Source organism: Oryx dammah, unplaced genomic scaffold (assembly GCF_014754425.2).
Source record: "Oryx dammah isolate SB20612 unplaced genomic scaffold, SCBI_Odam_1.1 HiC_scaffold_2, whole genome shotgun sequence".
NCBI lineage: Eukaryota > Metazoa > Chordata > Mammalia > Artiodactyla > Bovidae > Oryx > Oryx dammah.
In genome coordinates, this window is record NW_024070186.1 from 197,122,388 (window position 1) to 197,135,274 (window position 12,887).

Here is a 12,887-nt window from a genome sequence, read left to right on the forward strand (position 1 = left end):
AGTATCGAAATTAGGAGTGAGATGTTCGGCATTCGTTTTCACACACCATGTCTTCAGGCTGGTGCAGGTTTACACTTAGAGTACCGAGTTTTCCTGGAAAATACTTCGCATGTATTTAGCTTTTGTAAAATTTGCAGTTGGAAAAGTAGATGAATATTCTCAAGTTGCTCCCAACATACTTACAAGTTTTCCAGTGACAGAATCAAGTATCTGTTTGTTCAGTTCAGTTCAGTTCAGTCGCTCAGTCGTGTACGACTCTGCAACCCCATGAATCACAGCATGCCAGACCTCCCTGTCCATCTCCCAGAGTTCACTCAAACTCGTGTCCATCAAGTTGGTGATGCCATCCAGCCATCTCATCCTCTGTCGTCCCCTTCTCCTCGTGCCCCCAATGCCTCCCACCATCAGGGTCTTTTCCAATGAGTCAACTCTTCGCATGAGGTGGCCAAAGTATTGGAGTTTCAGCTTTAGCATCATTCCTTCCAATGAACACCCAGGACTGATCTCGTTTAGAATGGACTGGTTGGATCTCCTTGCAGTCCAAGGGACTCTCAAGAGTCTTCTCCAGAACCACAGTTCAAAAGCATCAATTCTTCGGCGCTCAGCCTTCTTCACAGTCCAACTCTCACATCCATACATGACCACAAGAAAAACTATAGCCTTGACTAGACGGACCTTAGTCGGCAAAGTAATGTCTCTGCTTTTCAATATGCTGTCTAGGCTGGTCATAACTTTCCTTTCAAGGAGTAAGCGTCTTTTTACTTTCATGGTTGCAGTCACCATCTGCAGTGATTTTGGAGTGCAAAAATATAAAGTCTGACACTGTTTCCACTGTTTCCCCATCTATTTCCCATGAAGTGATGGGACCAGATGCCATGATCTTCATTTTCTGAATGTTGAGCTTTAAGCCAACTTTTTCGCTCTCCACTTTCACTTTCATCAAGAGGCTTTTTAGCTCCTCTTCCCTTTCTGCCATAAGAGTGGTGTCATCTGCATATCTGAAGTTATTGATATTTCTCCCGGCAATCTTGATTCCAGCTTGTGTTTCTTCCAGCCCAGCGTTTCTCACGATGTACTCTGCATAGAAGTTAAATAAGCAGGGTGACAATATACAGCCTTGACATACTCCTTTTCCTATTTTGAACCAGTCTGTTGTTCCATGTCCAGTTCTAACTGTTGCTTCCTGACCTGCATACAGGTTTCTCAAGAGGCAGGTTAGGTGGTCTGGTATTCCCATCTCTTGAAGAATTTTCCACAGTTTATTGTGATCCAGACAGTCAAAGGCATGGAAAAGCAAACATAGCAAAACGTTCATTACAGAGTCCGGTGGTGGGACAAATGGGGTTCACTAGACAACCCTTCTAACTCTTATGAGTGTTTAAAAAGTCTAATGAAGTGTTGGGAGACAGAAAGACACAACATGGCTTCAACAAGCCATACCTACATGTAATCCCATCACTGAATCTGAAATGCTTGATATTGACAAAAAGAAGCGAGATTCGGAAGAGAATCTATGAATGGCTCCATATATTATATGAAGTTTTTGGACTTCAGAGGCAAAGGATTTGCTTGAGGTCAGAATGTAGTTTATTCTTGGTAGAAGGGGGCTGACAACTGGGAGGTGCGTAAGGAGGGCTTCCAGGGTGCAGACAAAGTTCTATCTTTTGTTAACTTGAGTGTGTTCACTTCATGAAAATTCATCATGCTTTTTGCACAATTTTTGCAGTTTTTGTTGATTTAAGGCCCACCTGCCCTTGATATCCTGCATGAGGAAAACCAGTGTTCCTCTTTAAAACCACACAGCCTGATTTAAAGGTTCACCAAGAGCAAGAGAGATTCTACCCTGCTCTCCGGCGGGTCACTGGGGACCAAAGACCAGGATGCTGGCAGCACTGTTCTGTATTTTAGGAACTTTCTCTCTGCGGTTCCTGATGACTTTGTTTACCATGCTGTGCAGAAAGCAAACTTATGTCTGCCTTCCTGCCTGGTCCGTGGGCATCCACCAGCTGCATTCCTCAAGCCCGCCGCGACTCCGCGTTCGACCGTGCTTGGACCACCGTGGCATTCTTTCTTTTTGCTTGGTTGCTTCATTTCTTGAGTGCCCTTCCCTCCAGGAGCTCAAGAAACTTTACTCAGAGAACTTAAAACACGTAGAACAGGACAGAACGTTCTCCAGCTGTATCCGCGGGGAATCAAATGGTGGGGGGAGGGCGAGGAGGGAGGGGTAAACTGAGGCAGCGGAGGAGGAGCTGGGGAAACTGCCGCAAACGCAGTGGGCAGACTAGAACCCAGAGTTCTCCGGACCGTGCCGGGTTTGTCCAGGTTCTTAAGTTCACGATTCAGAAACACCCTTGGGTGGGAGAGCAGCATACCCAAGGGGCCTGTGTCACAGCTCTGGGGGTAAATGATTAAACCGGTGGCATCCAGAAGTCACAGTTTCCCCTCCAGGTGTTGGGTGTGCGAGCAAGAGTGGGGGATGGGCGGGCGGAGGGCGGACTCCGCCGCCAGCCAGTGTCCAGGCGGGGTGGGTGTGTGCCGACCGGCCGGCTGGCCCCAGGAAGCTTCCAGAACTCCGGCTGAGGGAGGAAGGACCCCGGCGGTGCCCTGCTCCCCACTCTTCCGTGGGACCAGCCCTCCCTTCCCCACCCCAAATCGCAGCGATGCCTCTGGGAGGTCTTCGGAAGGGGCCCGTCGCCTGGACCGCCCGCCTTGAGCCCCGGCATCCTCCACCGGGCGTGCCTGCCCACGGCCGCTCCTGGGCTCCGGGCCGGGGTCGGCAGCCTTGGGGTCGCAGCTGGGTGGGGGCTGAGGCTCAGGCGGGGGTCCAGGCTCTCCGACCGGGGTGGGGGGGCAGGGCCGCCCCAGGCCTGCGGTGGGGCGGGGGCGGGGGTCTCCTGGCAGCCCCCGGGGCCCAGGGCCCACCCAGCGCACCCCCTGGCGCCCTCCTACCCCGGCGGCACCCAGGCCCCGCCCCTCCCCCTCTTCCTTATCTCTTTTCTAACCTTTTGCATTTTTTTAAGTCTCATTTCCTGTCGAGTTTTGCATTCCCCTCCCCTTCCAGCCTATGACACACTTTCTCTCCTTTTTTCTCTCTTTTGCCTCCCTTGGCCTCCGAACTCCTGCCTGGGTGGCGCGCAGCACCCCCTCGGCCCTGCAGCCCCTGGGCCGGCTGCGCCCCTCGGACGGTCCGGGCGGCGGGGCCCTCGGGCCGGGGCGCCGGGAGGAAGCCGGCGGCCTGCGCGGAGGAGGTGCCGCGGCTGGCAGAGCATGAGCGGCCCAGGTAGGCGCGGCGGACGCGGGGGTGGGGACCGGGGGACGGGGGGGGGAGGGGGGAGCGGGGGCGGGGGCGGGAGCCACCCTGGGGCGGCGGCCGGTCCAGGTCGGGGGTCGCTGTCGAGGTGGGTGGGGGGCGCCGAGGGGGTCCGGAGTGGCTCGCTTTCTCACCCCTCTGGCTCCATCTCCACCTCCCTCCGGCCTCCGAAAACTTTTCTTTCTCCACTTTATCTCGCCTCTGGGTTTCTCTCGGACCGTCGGTCTCTGACTGGCCCCGCCTGGCGACGTCCCCCGCCCCCGACCCCGGACCCCGGCCCCTCCGAGAACAGAGGGATGAAAGTGGTCAGGGGCATTGGGCTGGCCGGGCGCCCCGGGGGCCCCAGAGGGAGGAAAAGCCTTTAAAGGACAGGAAGTCTCCAGACCACAGCCAGGCCTGACTCGCAGGCTCCTGAGAAGGGGCCCCAGGGAGGGGAGCGCGGGGAGCGAGGTGGGGCCCAGGCGCCCCCGCAGAACCAGGATGGGTCCCTAGAGGCCTCGCCTGGAGTACCCGCCTCCCGGACACCGACCGCCCCAGGGCGCTGAACGGGCTGGAAAGCCGCCCTGCAGATCCCCACCTGCCAGGGCGTCCTGAACCCTCGCGGGGCGGGGAGAAAGGTTCTCTGGGGGAGAGAGTTTTGGCTCAGGGAGCGGAGCCTGCTTGCGTGTGTCTGGGCTCCCAGCTTCCTGGCACCTGCTGGGCAGAGTGTGAGCAGGGGGCCGTCGGCTCAGACCTGGTCTTGGACCAAACCCATCTCTGCCCAGCCTCTGATCTGTAGTAGGAAAAGAGCCCTCCTAACGTTTGCCGCCTCTCCTGAAGGTGTAAGGCTGCTGCCCCTGCCGAGGAAGGAAAGACACACTGGTCCAGCCCCAGACAGTTAGTGGGCGCCTCCCCTGTGGTTAATGAGCACCAGAAATCTCAAGCCCTGGGTTAATGCCGGGGCAGGAATTGAGCTAAAATGCTGCCCTCTCTCTTTGCCCTGAGTCTGCACTTCCCTCCACCCCCAAGGCCAGATAAAGAAGCGACGGTCGCATTTTGGGCTGTGGGCTGTGGCTGACCAGCGGGCAAAGGGAGCCTGGGACTCAGCCTCCCCCATCCCGGGCAAAATGGTCTGGATGTCTGTGCATTTTAATTAGCACCTGGATCAAAAAGGAAGTCTGGTGGCCCCACCAGCCCCGAGTCTGTGTCTTTGTGTGATTTTTTTTTAATTGTGGTAAAATACACACGACAGGAACTTTGCCGTCTTAACCACTTTTAAGTACAGTTCAAGGGTAATAAGTGCCTTCACACTGTGGTACAACCATCACCACCGTCATGTCCAGAACTTTCCATCTTCCCAAACTGAGACTCTGGTCCCTTTAAACACGAACCCCCCATCTCCCTCCTCCAGCCCCAGGTACCCACCCTCCTACTTCCGGCCTCTCTGAATCTGACTCCTGGGGGGCTGGGGGCTCCATGTAAGTGGAGTCCTACAGTGTTTGTCCTTTAGTTCACTGAGCATCATGTCCTCAAGGTTCCGCCGTGTGGTAGCAGGTGTCAGAGTTTCTTTCGTTCTTGCTGCTAAGCCGCTTCAGTCGTGTCCGACTCTGTGCGCCCCCATAGACGGCAGCCCATCAGGCTCCCTTGTCTCTGGGATTCTCCAGGCAAGAACACTGGAGTGGGTTGCCATTTCCTTCTCCAGTGCATGAAAGTTTAAAGTGAAAAGGAAGTCGCTTAGTCGTGTCCGACTTTTAGCGACCCCACGGACTGCGGCCCGCCAGGCTCTTCTGTCCATGGGAGTTTCCAGGCAAGAGGACTGGAGTGGGGTGCCACTGCCTTCTCTGTCTTTCCTTCTTAAGACCGAATAATACTCCGTAGTAAGCATGGACCCCGTGTTGTTTATCCATGAATCCTTTATGTGATCTTTTAAAACGACTTGTAAACCTAACTCTTGTTCTCAAGGTGATGGCTCTGGATTGAATCAGTTAGTGAGCACCTTTCAGGACACAGCAGAAGCAAGGTAGAACCCAGATGTCCCCCTCTAAGTAGTTCAGGCCATATGATTGTGTTGCCGTGCCCAGGGGCTGGTGGAGACTCAGACTAGAGGGTGGTGGGTGGCGGAGGGCGAGCGTGGGGCCCCGTGGGGATCAGTGGAAGGTTCAGGCTGAGACAGCGCTGGTGGGTCCCGACTCCCTTGTCCACCTTCCGACATGCGTTTCTCCACCCTCCAGATGGAAGCCTTGCTTTGTGGGACTGGAGGCTGTTTCTGGTTCGGTGATTATGGCGCTTCACGCATGAAAAGCCACATCGAGTCCAGTGTTCAGATGATTATGATGAAAAGGGACCCAAGGCTAATAAACGGAGCTCCTCCTGCCAGTTTAAAGCTGCTGTCCGGCCCCTCTTGCTTTGCCCTACCCTTGGCCTTGAAGACAGTGCCCCCTGGCAGTCAGGATGATGGTGAGGTCCCACATGGGTAAGATACCCAGATGACCACCCCAACACCGAGTGTGACCAGATCTGTGAAACGTGTGTTAGAAAGAAGTCAGGTCAGTGACTAAGTCCAGTGGTTAAGACGCTGCACTTCCACCGTAGGGGGTTGGTTCAGGTTAGATACCTGGTGAGGAAACTGAGATCCCACCTGCCCTGCGGCCAAAAATTTAAAAGTTCAAAAATTTCTGAAAGAATCAGATCGAGTAGGGAGGCAACAGGAGGTCCACGGTCCACCTTCTGTGTCGGGGGCCTAGTGGCAGGTGGGAAGGAGCCTCGGGCTGTGGCCCAGACGTGGCTCCTAGTCATGACTGCCTACCTGTGCCGGCCGGCCATCACTTCAGCAATCTGGGAGTCATTTCTTCCTGATGAAATCAGGGTATTAATAGTGATTATTTCCAGGCCTGTCAGCTACACCAAGCATAAAATGAGAAAGCACGAGATGTACATACGACTACCTTTGCCGTTGTTATTCCTGAGATTCAAGGGGGATGAGAGGAAGGGTGCTGAGGTCAGGGCCTGGGGTGGAGTGTGGCTTCCCCCGCCCGTGCTGGGTGGACCCCCTTCCTTGGTCTCCTGGTCCGCAGTCCCCATCTTGCAGGACAGCCACGAGCATGGAAGGAGATCTACCCTGTAGACACACTGCGTTATCCAGTAAGTCTAGAACATTCTGTCCATGGAATTCTCCAGGCAAGAATACTGAGAGGGTAGCCTTTTCCTTCTCCAGGGGCACCTTCCTGACCCAAGGAGCAAACCTCGTCTCCTGGGTTGCAGGCAGATTCTTTACTGTCTGAGCCACCAGGAGAAGCCCTGGAACATTGTGAGTGGATTTAAATATGGAAACAGAAAGAAAAAGAAAAGACAGCTGTCAAGGAAGCCCCTTAAAATGCTTTTCTGCTCAAGAAAAGTTGCATCAGCGGATTCTCAGCCACTGTGCTCGGGGAGAATAGGGCTTGTGGGCATTACATGCAAAGAACACACGCGAGCAGTGTCCCCCGAAGTCCCCTTGAGCAACTCCTGCCTGTGGCTCGGTGGTTTTACTGGGGTGGCTGTCTTCAGCAGGGCCGCCCCCTCAGTTGCGGTTTGTGCAGGGCCCCGAGGTTCTAATAGCTGCTGTCATGTTGCTGTGAGGGTTGAGCGCCGAGGGGTGGTGAAGGTTCCCTGTTCCTGCCTTCTCTGGTGCATGCTCTTTGCCGGTCCAGCCCTGCGGTCCAGCTCCGCAAGCTCATCTCCTCCGTCGCGGTCCTCTGGTCCCCTCCACCCAGTCCCTGCTGATGGATGAGCCAGAGCAAGGGCTCCGTTCTCCCCGGGGGGTTTCTTCGTCGAGGCTGTGACCTTCCTTCTCACCCCACACCCACCTCTGGAACATGCGTCCTCGCGCTCTGGAGTGCCAGGGGCGAGGCGGGGCCCCGAGCTCTGTCCACGCAGCTCCCAGCCTGCAGGTGCCACTGCAGCACCCGCCGGACTGCTCTGTTCAGGCAGCACCTTCCCGGGTGTTGGTCCAGCCTCCAGCGAGAGGCCGGACCCTCCAGGGGAAAGATCTAGGGATGTGGAGCCAGCAGAAAGGACGTCCGTTCCGGGTCTGCTGCACACTAGCTGCGTGACCTCGGGGAAGTCACTGCACGTCTCTGAGCCTCAGCTGCCGTGTGTGTAGACTGGGGGTGGAAGTCCCACCCCTAAATTAACATAGACCAGAGTGTTTCCGAATAAGAGTGCTTCTGCTTTTAAAGGCTCACCTGTGACTTGGCTATTTCTGACAGAGTCACGGGTGGGTGGTACAGCAGAGTGAAGAATTTAACCCAAAACTGAACTCTCGTTGGACAGATCTGTTCCCTTAATCTACAGAGAACTCTCAGAAAAAATCAGGGAGGTGTAGGAATCAGCAAACTTCTTCTGTAAAAGCCCAGGTAGTAAATATCTGAGGCTCTGACAGCCAGAAGGTCCCCATGGAAACGGCTCAGCGCTGTCCTCCTGTGGCCAGTGGGGCAGGGTGGACAGTGCGGTGGTGGGGGGCACGCCATCGTAGTTTGCTGACTTCATAATTAGGGAACTGGACCCAAGAGAAAAATGCTTGAAGGGTGTGAACAAACAGAACGTGAACAGACCAATCAATTTACGATGAATAAATGCAAACTAATACAACAGAGATACAGCTTTTTTCACTGTACTGGCAACGATTAAAAAACTTGAAAGGGGAAGCAGGCAAGTCTAGTGCACTGTGGATTTGACAGTGTTTACTAACATGCTAAGTGAATAAACCCCAAAATTCCGCTTCTAAAACGTTATCTCACAAATAGATCTGTCCGTCTTTTTTTTTTGCATGCAGATGTTAATTGTACCATCGTTTGTAATGGGGAAAAGTTTGAAACCACACAGATGCTCTTCAAAGGCAAAGTCCATCCATACAGTGGAATTCTGTGAGGCCAGGAATGAGATGGGGGCATAAGGGGTTTTCTAGAAGAAAAAAAAAAAAAACGAAACAATAGCACATAGAAGAAACTGCATGGGACAAAAAAAAAATTTTTTTTTCGTTAATTACACCTAGATGCATCTTGGCGAGATTTCATAACTCCAAGGATAAGAAGAAAATCCCCAAAGACTTTATAAAGAGTAAGGAGTAGGTCACCTATAAAAGCTAAAGTGAAATCAGTGTTGTGTCAGCACTGTTGAAGGCAGAGAGGCAGTGACTTCAGGGAATTGGTTTTGGAAAGTCAAGCTATTAGACTAAAAACCAAAACAAAAAGAACATAAGAAAAAAGAGAGAAAGAAACTGTGCTGGTGGGACGTTTGGGGAATGGGGGTTGGGGGGATGGAGGGGAAAATTCTAGTTTTCATTTTGTGTCCTTTTGTTTGTTTTTACCTTAGCAACTGTCATCCTTCTGACTAAGGAAATAAGAAGGAAAAGCCATGTTTGGAAGAGACAGGAAGGGTTGGTGTCCCGCCCTGCTCTGTCCTGCTGATCTAGCCCTCCTGGTTCCCACCCGGATGGGCTACAGGGAGAAACTGACTCTTACAATTCTCATTTCTGTTGTGTCACAGGAAGGGAAATCAGAGGGCCTCCCCAGCCCTGTTGAAAGGCAAAATTGATTGGTTTAAAAAAAAAAAGGATTCGTTTTCCATTAAGGCATAGCACGCACACAGTCCCTGTGGATGGTGCTGCACACACACCCACGTAGCTGGTCACCCAGATCAAGACTCGGGTTCTTTCCAGGCCTGGGGGGTGGCGGGGGCGTCCTCATTCTCTTTCCCGGTTGCTAAGCCCCCAGCCCCTTGCCTGTCTTTCACTGCCACATGCGTGGCCTTGCACAGAGTGTGCTCTGGTGTCTCAACTTGATTCATCCGTGTGTGTAGCCATCCTTGGGTTTTCCCCCTGCATGGTATTACACTGTGAGTGTTCACCACGATTGTGTGTCCCTCCGGCCGTGGATGAACTTGGCTGTTGTGTGCAGCTCTGGGCTATGGTGAGAGGTCCTGTGAACACTCTTGGAGAAGTCTTGGTGGTGATGGCCCACTTTTTTTTTATCTGAAGACAAACAGAGCCCTTGAGCCAGCATTACTGGTGGTGCCGCAAGTTGTCATATCGGTAGATGAATGCTGATGTGAAGTAAAACCGTGTTTTATTGACATTGGTGCGTTGTTCCTTGCCTCTGAGTAAGGATTCAGTCTTTCACGGTAGTTTTCTAAGAAGAAATGGCCTTTAAAAAAGGGATTTCAGTGGAGTTGGTTGGGGGACGGGGGAGCGGGCGGTTGAATAATAACGATACTTCGCCCTTCTCTCTGAGTCTCCTGGCTTCGGTTCTCAGATGCTTTTCAAAACCAACTTGTGAGTCTGCATGGCGCCTGGGGGTGCCGAGGTAGCAGAGGGTAGCAGGTAGCAGAGATGCACGGAGATTCCCGATTCCTCGGGGAGTGTTCTGCAGGCTCCACAGTCCTCCTCCCCCGGGGAGGCTTTCTCACGGGTCCTGGAGTCACGTGGGTTCCGCGGTTTTGAAGGAAAGGGGCCTGGCGGGGAGAGGGCGGTTTCCTCCTGCCGCTCCAAGTGGGGGAGAGCCCCCCCACAGCTGTGCCAAGCGCAGGGCTGCTCCTGAGGAATGGGCCAGCCTCTTTCCCCTCAATTTTGTGTTGAGACGGTCCACGATCAAGGCGTGGACAGGGCTGGCACCTCCCGAGGCCTCTCCTGGGCGTGCAGGTGGCCCCATGCTCGCTGTGTCCTTGCCTGGCCCCACCGTGTGCGTGCCCCCCGGTGTATCTCTGTGTCCCCTCTCCTCACAGGACGCCAGCACCGCTGGCTTCACCCCGTCGGCCTCATTTTAACTTACTCTGCAAAGGCTGAACCTCCCAACTGCAGGGGGTGGGGTTGGGGTTCACCGTACGAGTGTGCAGGGACATGACTCAGCCTTGCACACCTTTGCCGAAGATCTCTTTGAGAGTGTTGTCTGCACTGTCTGTCCCCAGTTCCGGACCCCTTGTTCTGTCCTGGACCCACTTCTGTCAGGCTTTTGCCCGCAGCCCTGAGTTTAAGGAGCCCTGAGCAAGCTCACGCAAGCCCAGGCCCGCTCGTCGTCCTCCTGGGGCCTGAAGACCTCATTCAGGCTGGGCGCCAGCTCGGCCGCTCCGTCGCTCCCGGGAGCGCAGCGTCAGTTCCCTGCCTCGGCTTTCTCCGGCCTTCCTGGCCGCTCTTTCCCAGTCTTTCCGAATGCCTCCGTGTCCCCTGACCTCTGAGGTCAAAGGGCTCAGCCTCTCCCTCGGGGCTCCTCCCCGGTGGTCTCAGGCAGACTCAGGGCTTGAGAGCCATCTCTGCTCACACCCCAGGTTTGTCCCTCCCGCTGGGCCTCCCCCGCTGAACACTGGACGTCGGTAGCCAGCGGTCCTGACTGCCCGGACGTGGAGTCGACCCACAGCTGAACTTCGGAGCCTTCCATCCCCAAGTCCTCTCTTCCAAGCGGCCGAGTGCTCAGGCCTGAAAACATAGGGGTGGTCCTCGGTTCCCCCGTTGGGACTAGGAGCGTGTCCACTTGCTCAGCACAGAGGACCTAGGTGCTCTGGCTGGGTCCCCGAGATGGTCATTCCCAGGCCTTCTTGCTGCACCTCTCAGGGGCGACTTGTTCCCCCCAGCCAGTGGGGCCACACCGTGATGTGCTGGGGAGACCCCTGGGCTCAGAAGAGGGAGGCGAGACTTGGGTCCTGGGCCACCAACCCACTGGGCCATCTTGGCCAAGTCCTTTCTCCCCTCCGGGCTCAGTTTCCTCACCTGTGAGAGCGGAGACAGGACCTGGGACGACCAATAGGTTTCACCTTGAGGGCGAGCTCCAGGCAACTAGTCCTGGCTTGCTTGAGAAAGCGCTCCCCGCCCCGCCACTGCCCCCCAGCTCTGCGGAAGAGAGTAGCTCTGTGATCGATTGCCCGTGTCTGCTGTGGGTGTGAAACTGCCGATTGGAGCCAGGGGTGCCCCCATTAGTCATTCCTGCCCCTGCTCCCCTAGACCGGGAACCGCCAGCTTTAAAAACCTGTGATCACGCCGTGACCTTGAGCAAATCACTTCCCTGTCCGAAGACTTTGTTTCTTCACCAGCAAGATGGAGACAAATAACCCCTGCCTTCCTACCGCACAAAATCGCTCTGAGGAGCAGATGAGATAGTCGGTGAAAAATGGCTTGGAAAATAACAGACCGCTATATAAATGCAAGGTTTCATTGTTATTAATTGACCTCCCGCAGCACCATCTTCCCGGGCTGGGCGAAAAGCCTTCGCTTTCGTTTTTGCTCCCCCTTGGGCAAGAGAGCGCCATTTGGATTTTCCTGGTGATGCTGAGAAAGGGGATTGATGTGAACGCTGGGTGTGGGGGTGTGCTCTTGCTGTGCCTGGGAGGCCAGTGCGCCTTTCACAGCCTCCCTGCGGGTGAGACCAAGAGGCCTCCTCTGGAACCTTTCCGTGGCTTGGTGCCTGCATCTTCTCGCCCCGCCACCCTGTGACGCTTCTGCAGGACGGGCGTGGAAAAACCTTCCCTGAGTAAATTTTTGTCTCCCTCGAGGGTTCATCCTTATCATCCAAATCTCTGGAGTTAAATTAATTCTCCGGTTGGGCAGTCGGGAGCGGGGGGTTGCCCCAGAGTGCCACTGAGTGTGGGTCCGCTTAATTTCTGGAGGAGGCACATGCCCGGCAGCCTGTGGGGATCCAGTGGAGATATCCAGATATGTCTCTTTCTGTTCCCTAATGAAAACCGCATCCCTCCCTTCAATCCACAAGCCTCCCCTCTTTCACCTTGAATGTTGTTAATGCCCCATGTTTTCTGCCAGAATCCCAAACAGAGTCTCTGTTTGCAGCTTCCCAGAGACCCAGGGGAGCCATCTGTTCTTACATTATTTGGTTTAAGCAAAGCTTTAGGGCATATCTTCCTGCCAGTGGTGTATCCCGAGTCGGATTCATCGCTCAGGCTGTTATTTATTGGCGAGTGTGTTTTACTGTAATACGTTTCATTTCCTTCTGTCTTTTACTTTGGGTTTCCTCCTGCAACTTTTGTCGTGAACAATGCTTGGTGCGGTGTGAAATGAGAACCATTCAGAACTCTTTCTGAGCCATAAAGTTTTGGTTTTTTTTTTTCCTGGTTTGATTCTTTTTTTTTTTTAGTGGCAGAAAAATAAAGGACTCGCGTTTCCGGTAGGCCTGGAAATGGTGAATCAGATTTTTGTTTTGTTTAAAACTTGAGAACCTCAGGCAGGGGTTGAGAGTCACTGGATTGAGCTGAATGCGATGTTTCGGGGTTTAGGCTGACGTCCCTTCCCCACGGGCCATTTCTCGGGAGAGGGGGTGGCCACCCACGGAGGCTGACTTGAGACGGGCCAGAAGGGCTGCCTGAGTCACAACTGCCCCGGGCCGAGTGGGCACTCACACTTCCTCCCTTGCCTGTTGTGCTCCATGAGGCGTTTGTGATTCAATGCCTGGTGTTATTCATAGACTCACTGGTGCAGTTGAGTGTGAACTCTGCCTCTCCCAGCAGGCGACCTTGGACAGGTCACTGAAGCCATCGGGGAAATGGAAGTAAGACAGCACACTTCCCACAAGAAGGCAGACAAGGTAGCATCTACCAGACGCCATCGGGCGGGCACAACGTC

At 54.4% G+C, this 12,887-nt stretch overlaps 1 protein-coding gene across 2 annotated transcripts in view; it reads left to right on the forward strand.

Annotated features, from left to right (window-relative positions):
• Positions 1 to 2,542: 2,542 nt before the first annotated feature.
• CARD11 (caspase recruitment domain family member 11) overlaps positions 2,543 to 12,887 on the forward strand; it is a 104,122-nt gene continuing 93,777 nt past the window's right edge. For both annotated transcript variants that reach the window (XM_040267202.1, XM_040267219.1), the window contains exon 1: positions 2,543 to 3,280. The gene's annotated coding sequence lies outside the window, so the exon portion shown is untranslated. The remainder of the gene's footprint in view (positions 3,281 to 12,887) is intronic.